The following is a 10,623-nucleotide window of genomic DNA, read 5'->3' on the forward strand; positions in this document are numbered from 1 at the left end:
TAATAGACGGGCTAGTGGGTGAATGCTAGCATGATCTCAGGATGAGGACAAAATAGTGATATTTATAAAACCAAGTAAAACCATTTAGTAGTGGTATCTTTATACCAACCAAACTTGAAAGTACTATCCATAGCCAACCATATATAGGTTTAAGGGGACTTCTAAGTGCCCTTTTATTTACCATATTAAACCACTTGGGGGATTCCATGTACCCCACAAGCATAACCATTTAGTCATTTACCTTTTAAAGCTATTTAAACCATGCATAATTCCTTTACCAAGTTTTCAAACAAGCAAGAGTTCCATTAAAAGTACTCAATACAATAAAAACATGCTTATATGTATGTTGCCAATCATATTAGGGGCATAATATAACCAAAACCAATTCCAATTACTATTAAACCATTCTTATGCAATCCATTTATCCAAAACCACAATTAATGCACATAAAGCATAATTAAAATCATAGAAAACCATAACCAACCATTTAATATCAAAACCCCCAAATCATATTTGAAAACTAAAACCATCCAATCAATGAAGTCATGAAAACATTCATAAGAAAAAACCATGATTATAGTTAGAATTAATAATAAGGAAGGATAAAAATCGCCAAGATAAGCCCAAAATCAATCCTCTAGTTGAATCACTAGCTTTCCTTGCCCAAAAGCTTTTGAGAGAATTATAGAGTATTTTAGAAGAGTTTCTAAGTATTAATAAATATCATAATAGGGTAAATAACCTTCAAAGTAGGTTAGAAGTCATGGGACCTTATTAGGATAAGTGGAAAAATATCCAGAATACCCTTACTTAAGTTGCACAAAATCTCTTCATAGGGTACGACTAACCCTCACGGGTTGTACCCTTCTATACTAGTAGTACCCTCCACTCATATCCTATCCTCAACCCTTGGATCCAATACTGCCCAGCATATGACTCATCCAACCAAGTCGATATAATTTTTACCCTTCATCCGTACCCCTGGCAGGTTAAACCCAAGAAAGATTTAGACATTATCCACCATACGAGTCAATGATATGACTCGTACCCTGGCTTACAGCTCAGGGTGAACCACTTGTACTCATATCCAATCTAAGTAACCAAGTATAAGATTAAGTTAAGAAATAAATCGATCCATACCCACCAATACGACTCGTACCCCTAAGTCGTATTCATTTCACTAATCATAATCTATCATACTAACCAACACTGGTCACTATATGAGTGGACCATACATTTTGTACCCCAATATATACAACTCATACCCATGAGTCTTATTAGGTCTAGAGATCAAAATTCTAGGAAATTTTCCAAGGTCCAGAAACCAAGGTGTTTCACTTCCCTTAGCCCTATTTCCGCTCGATTAACATAATCATAAACTACTATACTCTCTCAAATTCCTCAATCAAGAGCAACTCTAAGGTTTCAAGGATAGGTCATCTAGGGCTCAATTTATGGTTTCTCTTCAAAAATTTCTTGGTGTTTTAGGCATGTATCTCTTCCCTAAACTTGTATTTTATCTTGGCATACAATGATTTGATATTCCTATGGTTTTAATGTTTGTCTTTAGAATTTAGGTTGAGGGCATTGGATGATTATTGTTGTAAAGGTACTCCCTTGGTATACACATAATTGTTTATGCTTTATTGATAAATTTTAGGACTCATTGGGTGTATATGGTTTGGATAATGGAATGGGGTTCATGGATTCCCTCAAATTGTATGGATTTTTATATTGGAATTGATAATAACCTCAACCCACCTTTATAAAAATGTTTTTGAGACATGGCTATATGCCTAAATTAACCATTTTGAAACTACTGTATTGCATAAAAGGTTGATGGAATATAAATTGTTTTGAGAGGCTTTATTGGCCATTATTAGATTTTAAATTGGAGCTTGAGGGTCGTGGATTCCCCCTAGTTGTTGGAAAAGTGGAATAGAATGATTCTATAAGCTTGCAAGCATATTGGTATGATGATACCAATGGTGAATGCCTTAATAAATGGTTATTGGTTAATGGATGAGTTATGCTCAAATATTTTAATTGGGCTTAATGGGGGTTGTGTAGCTTGTTGTGGAAAGTAGAGGTCCTAGGAGGACCGATGCTCGAAACCATATTTGTCGGTGTGGGGGTATTCATGACCATGTGCATAGTTCACACTTGATATATATATATACCTTGTATTGGCGTAAGGTCTTGGATCCCCTGGTCTTTCCTTATACTTCTCTGGTTCATGTGGCTAATGTGCACTGGGCCCTTTCGGTAGAGGTCCCCAGAGCCATATAGCCCATGGCTATTTTTATAGGATGGTTAGAGATATACAGTTTAGGTTAATGGCTTTAATTCTCATGCTAAACCTTGCTCCCTATCCCAACATCTTATATATATATGTATGCATGCATGTGAACACGTACACTGAGTTTGGACTTGATTTTGAAATGGCATTATTTGATCCTTATCCTGAGTTACATGCTAGCGCTCACCCCGCTAACCATCCTAGGATGCTACATTATTTATTAATGTAGGTTTCAAGGAGACTTATTTTACCCCTGTGCAATATTAGGTTGATTCTAGTTTGTTGGTTGGTCTGTATTGAAGTGGTGAGCCTTCATCTTTCGAAAGGTCGTACCTTTCATTATTTTCCTTATGAGTATCAAAACCCTATCAGTTTCTTTTCTTATTTTGAATTCCTTTTTGGTCATGGTCGGGGGCATGTCCAGACCCTGTGTTATATTCGGATTGGTTTATTGCCTTTATGGACATATGTATGGATTGGTGGTGTTGTTGACTCTTAGAGCTTATTGTTGAGTTACATTAACTGTTTTATCTTTATCCTCTGGTGGTTCTTTGCTTGTTGTTATTTCGATTATATTTTGATTGGACAGGCTATGGGGGTGGCCTCCGATCCATTATATATTTGAGATACATGTCACGACTAGGCCCAAGGTTGGGTCGTGACATGAAAGTGGCACCTAAGGGTCGTAGGTGCCCATCATAGGTGATAGGGTCCTTTTTCTAGCTTCTGAATCTTTGTATCTCAATCCTTGGACACTTGTTTGGGCACCTACACCATTTAGGTAGTACTTACGGGTCGTAGGTGCCTATATAAGTGGTCCAAATCTTCAATTTCACTTCTTTTCTTCAGTTTAGCTCCAGAACCTAGTTTCCTGCAAAACATAACATAAAACACATCAAATCTAACAAAACGGCCTAAGTAACTACATAGTTTCATAGATTTAAATGTTGAAAGTGATATGAAACCATATCATATTCAATACCCTCAACTTATAACGTTTGTATGTCCTCGAGAAACACAACACAACTAAACAACACAACGACGCTTAACCAGGAGAAACCTAAGACACATATGGCAGTCAATCATCAACTTTAAGCTCAAAAATATTACCCCCCCTCCCAACCCCACCCCACCAATTTTAACACTTCAAAACCAACTATGTGTGTCATTGAAGCACAACCATGTGACACAAGTAATCAATATATGGCATTACATTAGCAACAAACAATCATTCATATGTATAAGTTACACTACCCGAACAAATAAGCAGGTAGCAACACAGCTTATGAACCCTCACAATAAAGATATCCCTACTCACTCAATGTTATCATGCATGTTAATGCAGGGACAATCAAGATACACTCACACTCATAAGAAAGTTCCAATAATGTGCACAAAATACCATAGGCTTGCCCTTATTTTCTTTACCTCAGCTTTTAGACGGGTTAGGATCAGTATAGGACTTTACTTGGCTTGTAATGCAGGCTAAAGGGGCTAGTATGGTACTTATGGGAATTTAGTGACTAAGCCTTCTTGGCACTACACCTACATTTGGGGTCCACTTATAGCTAACTTTGTTTATTCCATCCTTATTTCTGCCTTTTTATTCTTTTATTACACATTCAAGTTAGGTGTGGTTTCTTTTATTCTTTCTTTTTCAAATTTTTGTTTACTTTTGGTTTTTATTTTATTTTTCTAATTTTTCTACCACACCCAGCCCTACTTTATTTTTCTCTTATTTACTCTTGTTTATACCTACTTCACATTATGCACCCCTGTGATACCCACCCTCAACTTAGGCGATTTGCCTAAGTTAAGGTACACAATATCCAAGAAAGACCAGGGCCAAAATAGGTTCATTGTAATAAAAGTGAGAAGGTGAAAGTGAACAAGAAAAACAGTCTGTATAGGCTAAAAATAGGGATCACGGGATACTATTCATATCTGGAAGGTCCTTTAGGCTAAAAGTGGACTTATTTCAACAACAGCCTATGATCCTTTCCTAATCGACTATCCAACAACATAGGCAAGACTAACCGGCAAGTTCTAGACTCAACACACAAAAGGAACAAAGTAGTATCTAACACACATATGGCATAGGGTTGTATCACAAGCTACTACCTATCTGGTTCATGCAATTGTTAGCTATGATTATTATTTCCCTAGTCCTAATTTCATATCGAGATTCACAATGTTCGCATATATATACACATCACACAGTTCAAAAACAAATTTTTCGAAGGGTATCATTTCTCCTTAAAAATCAAAACAAAGTACATCAACTGCCTTAGATACTCATTTTTCTCTAAGTTACACAAATACACAACAAAATATGAAACAAAATTTCCCTAGGCATGCCAGTTCAATAATCATACCACGACCGACCGAAAATTAAGGACAACAATAAGAACCCATGGTGGTTGTGGTATACCCCACCCGAACTAGAAAACTACGCACTGTCCCAGTGCATGAAAAAATATAAAGAAAGGGAATTAGGACATACCTGGGATGCACTAGGCATCCACAACTGACACAAATGCAAAAACAATAAGATACCTTGGGTTGCCTTCCAAGCAGTGCCCAATTTATTATCGCTGCACAACACAGTTTCCTGGTTACTCAGACTTTACCAATGGTCATGTTAGCACATACTTGTACCTCATCAAGGTTTCCCATATAGTGTTTCACCCACTAACCATTCACCTTGAATGAGGCTTCACCATCATACTTTATCTCTAAGAATAATATGGGAACACCCAAATCATAGTGAATGGTCCATACCACCTAGACTTTTACTTTCCAAGAAATAAGCAAAGTCTTGAATTATACAACAAGACCAAATCACCGAACTCGAATACTCTTTTATCAATTTTTTGTCATGATACAGCTTCTTCCTTTCTTTGTATATGGCAGAACTCTCAAAAGCACGGAGTCGGAATTCATCCAATTTACTATAGTTGCATCATGCCACTCTAAATTAAGCTTTTTCAATGCCTATAGTGCCTTATGTTTAAGTTCAATCGGTAAGTTACATGCCTTGCTGTACATAAGCTGATATGGGTAGGAACCCATGGGGGTCTTAAAAGTTGTTCGGTAGGCCCAAAAAGTATCATCTAGCTTCCTTGACCAGTGAATCCCATTGGCATTCACAGTCTTTGCTAGTATGGACTTTATCTCTCTATATAGGAGACCTCGACCTGCCTACTTGTCTGAGGATGATAAGGTGTTGCCACCTTATGTTTTACACCATATTTCTCAAGCAGGGCCTTGAACTGATGGTTGCAAAAGTGAGACCCACCATCACTAATAATCAAACGTGGAGTGCCAAACTAAGAAAATATATTTTTTTCAAGAATGCAATGACACTTCGACCTCTATTATTGGGAATTACAACCATCTCCACTCACTTTGAAATATAGTCTACTGCCACTAGAATGTACTTCAACCCAAAGGAGCTCACAAATGAACCCATGAAATTCATCCCCCAAACATCAAACAACTCCAGCTCTAAGATAGGTGTCATGGAGAGTTCATATCTTCTTGAAATATTGCCTTGGCACTGCCATTGGACACAATATTAGGCATAGTAATAAGCATCCTAGATGATAGTTGGCCAATAATACCCACACTATAGAATCTTGTGGTCTATGCAAGTTCCACCATGATAACCCCCAACTGGTGAGCAATGACAAGCCTCAAGAATGCTTATCATTTCCATCTCAGGGATACACCTCCGAATAACTCCATCCTCACAAATCCCAAAGAGATAGGGCTCATCCTAGAAAAATTTCCTCACCTCATGCATGAACCGCTTTATTTGTTGGAATGATAAATCTTTCAGTACAAGATCACTTGTCAAAAAGTTGGCAAAATCAGTAAACTAGGGGATTAAGTCTAAAAATGCTACTCAGACCCACTCATTTGGAAAATTATCATCTATGTCAAGCTCATCCCTTAATTTTTTCATTTCCTCCTCCTCAAGGTGAGACAAGTGATCCGCAGCATGTTTCTCTACGCCCTTCCGGTCTTTCACCTCAAAGTCAAATTCTTGTAGCAAGAGGACCTAAGGTATCAATCTTGGTTTAGCATTCTTCATCAATATTAAGTACCTTAAGGTTGCATGATCTTTATGGACTATGACTTTGGTACCTATCAAATAGGACTGAAAGTTCCCAAAGGCAAAAACCACCACAAGTAACTCTTTCTCAGTAACTATATAGTTCTTCTGTGTGGGGTTTAATGCCTTGCTGGCATAATGAATTGGATGAAGTATTTTCTCACGTCAATGGCTTAGGAAAGCACCTAAGGTCACTCCACCAGCATCACACATCACCTCAAAATAATAAAGACCAATCAGGAGACACAATTAGGAGCTGATATCAATCGCTCCTTAAGGCACTCAAGGCCTTAAGACATGTATTATCAAATACAAATTTAACCTACATTATCAAATACAAATTTAACCGTTTTCTCTAAAAGCTTACATAAAGAGTTTGCAATTTTAGAAAAGTCCGTGATGAACCTCCTACAAAAGCCAACATGACCTAAAAGGATTTGGATACCTTTGACTAAGATCAGAGGAGTAATTTTTAAATCGCCTCTATCTTCACTATATCTACCTCAATACCCTATTTTGAGATTTTATGGCGAGAATAATACCTTCTTTTATCATAAAACAGCACTTCTTCCAATTCAACACCAAATTATATTCCTAACATTTCTGTTGTGCATTGGCCATATGGGCCAAACAATTATCAAAGGAGTCCCCCACAACTGAAAAGTCATCCATGAATACCTCAATGGTGTCCTCCACTATGTCAAAAAATATAGATGTTATGTATCCTGAAAGGTGGCAGGAGAATTGCATAGTCCAAACAGCATTCTCTTGAATGCAAAAGTCCCATAGGGGCAAGTAAAAGTCGTATTTTCTTGGTTTTCGAAAGCAATAGTAATATGATTGTATCCCAAATACCTGTTAGGAAAATAATACCAACCCCTGCCTGCTAGTTTGTCGAGCATCTGATCCACGAACGGCATAGGGAAATGGTCCTTTTGGGTCTAAGTATTCAGCTTTATATAATCCATCCAAACTCTCCAATTATTAACCGGTCATATGGGCACAAGTTTATTTTTCTTATTGGGAACCACTATGATTCCACCCTTCCTTAGAATATATAGAATCGGGCTAACCCATTTGTTGTCTGCAATGGGGTAAACCACTCCAGCATTTAACCACTTAATAATTTCCTACTGAAGGATTCAATTGACAATGATGTTAAATGTTGGGAACACATTTCGTGTTCAAGTTGTATCTTATGGTTATAAATATCGAGTGGAATTTTGAATGGCCCTCTTACACCTCTGCAATAATAATATCAATGCTTCAACCTGTGTATTCACTAAATTTGAAGCAATAATAATCGGTAAGGTATTCTAAGCCCCGAAAAATGCCTACCACAAGTAAGATGGGAGGGCTTTCAATTCCAAAATCAGTGGATCCTCAATAGACGATCCAGCAGAAGGAGTGGTTCTATTTTTTAAATCAAGATACAGCTTTTTTAGAGCATAATTGTAAAAACCTCTACCATCTAATTCTGTAATCATATCTTATATTCATCAATGCCATCATTATCAAAATTCATAATGATCGTTGCTAGCACCTCAACCCCAAGCCTTTCTTCAATGGGCACAGTCTCTACATCTTCATCAATAATATCAATTACGGACACCACTTTCATAATCTTTAGTTACCACATAAATTTGCACACATTAAAAGTGACTTGCTTATTATTCAACCTGGACTTCATCTGCCCCATCTCCATGTCAACCAAGGCCCCACCCATAGTTAGGAAAGGCCTTCCCAAGATATTAGAAACTTCAAAGTCCACCTCGCATTCCAAGATCACAAAGTCAGCAGGAAATATGAAGAATGCAACCTTTACCAGTACATCACACAAAATACCAATTTGTTTCTTGACAGTCTAGTCATCCATCAATAACCTTATGGATGTAGGTTTGGGAGCCCATAACCCCAACTAATTGTACTACTAATGGCATGAGATTGATTCTGGCTCCCAAAGCATATAAAGCCTGAGAGAAGTTAAAAGACTTAATAGTGTAAGGAATAGTAAATTCTCTAGGGTCCTCTTTTTTCTCCATTAATGATCGAGAAGCCACAGTGCTGCAATGGTGCATATTATCAATAGGTGCAAGTCTTACAGTACACTTCTTAGTTACCAAGTCCTTCATAAACTTCACATAGCTAGGCATCTACTCTAAAGCCTCTACAAGAGAAATATTAACAAACAGTTTCTTTAACATTTCTAGGAACTTTTGATATTTCCCTTTCTCATGTTTCTGTTTTAACATTTAAGGAAAATGTGGGGGAGGTCATGGAGCTATCTTTACTATCGGCTCATCGACCTTTCCCTTACCTTTATCCTTCTCAGCAATTTGATCAACACTTGTCACTTTTTCTGACTCAGCTTTAAGTGTCTCTTAAATCTCAACACTAATATTTCGTGGCTCATCAACAGTAGGCAGAAGGGATCAATAGTTGCCTTACTTCTCTGAGTGGTGATGGCTAGACAGTGAGCATCGCTCTTAGGATTCTACACTGTATTTCTCAGAAAGGTTCCCAACTACCTCTGATTCAAGGTTTCAAACATTTGTCCAAACTGCTGCTCCAATTTCTTTATCGTAGTAGCATGCGACTCTACCCTATAGTTAAGCCTAAAAAGTCTGCCTTAATGTCTTTACGACAATTTTCCTGACTTTCCTGACCCTTTACTAACTTGGAAAATATAGCCTCTATCCTCAACTCAGTGTCACGACTTCCTCGTGGAACACACACACCAGTCTTCTCCTTGAAATCATCTTTGCATCTCCAGTCACCATCCCGCTCTCTACTTCTATCTCAGTACCTATCCCCATAGTAGTTCTGACCTTGGTTTGCTTGCCCTTGGCTTGGAATATGCCAACTCTCTATCTAGGTATTTTGGCTCTTCTTTTAAATAAAAATCATATGATCTAGAGGCATTACCCTATGAGCTAACTGCATTCAACTTCTCATTATTCATTATTGTAAACTGTTTTGTCAATAGCCCAACCTTCATCCTTAGCTGAGCAACTTCTTACACCACTATGTCATCAACAAATTTATGCTTGATGGAAGAACCAATAGCATATGGGCCAGTGTCTCTCTTAGCCTCCTGAATATGCCACCCTTGGTTGGTGAGAGAGATTTGGTCTAATATCTCTGACGTTGCCTTCCAACACAGTCGAATAAATGCTCTACCAATAATTGTGTCTGCCATAGATCTCGAACTGGTGTTAAGGTCTCGATAAAAGATCTCAAGCAAGCTCTAACCCAAAATCTTATGGTTAGCACTATCATCAATAGCTTTTTTGAACTGAAACCATGCCTTATACATTGACTCAGACTGCAATTGCCTGAAATTATATATCTTGTCCTTCAACTAAAGCATTCTAGATGGTGGATAGAAACATCTAAAAACTACCTCCATAACTTATTCCAAGTAGTGATTGATCCTCGAGGTAGTTTCCCTACCCACAATATAGCTTTATCAGTTAGAGAGAAAGAAAACAACTTGAGTCTGAGAGCTCCTTAATCTACCCAGGTATAGTGTATGATGAGCAAATCCAATAAAATTAACAAGGTGCATGTTTGCGTCATCATTAGGTAATCCCCCAAACACACCCTTCAGGTTGAACAACTAGATCATAGCACTCATGATATCAGATTGCACATTTAGTGGCAGTACAGGAGAAATGATCGCTCCTATCTTGGTAGGCTCAACATATCCCAAGTCCTCTTCTATATCATCATATAGTAGTAAATACTAATAGTCTAGGAGTACTGGAGCTTTACCTCTTCATTCTCTGTCAAGTTCTACTCGACAATCAACTTCTTATCTCTGCCTCGCAAATTTTGCCTCATGTGCTATATGATGGGCTTCAATATCCCTTGCTACATTGGCTTGCACCAGTAATCTATCAGTAGTCTGATCTAAATTTTATTGAATCCCACCAAGAAGAGGGGAGGCAAATCATTTGGGTTATTCTAAACCCCTTCAAGCTTACCTTCTCGTACGTGTTCAGTCATCCTATGATTCGGTTGTAGGATCTTTTTTGGTTTAGGATTAATAGGGAGTAAGGGATTGCCTTGACTTCTCATGCTAGGCATATGCCGGCATATGCCCCAAGAAGAACAGAAAAATAAGATTCAAAAACTTCGACAACTTCAATCAATAATCACATTGTATTCCCCAGCAACGATGCTGAAATTTTGATGAATTCCCAAA

This window comes from Capsicum annuum, chromosome 2, assembly GCF_002878395.1.
Source record: "Capsicum annuum cultivar UCD-10X-F1 chromosome 2, UCD10Xv1.1, whole genome shotgun sequence".
Taxonomy (NCBI): Eukaryota; Viridiplantae; Streptophyta; class Magnoliopsida; order Solanales; family Solanaceae; genus Capsicum; species Capsicum annuum.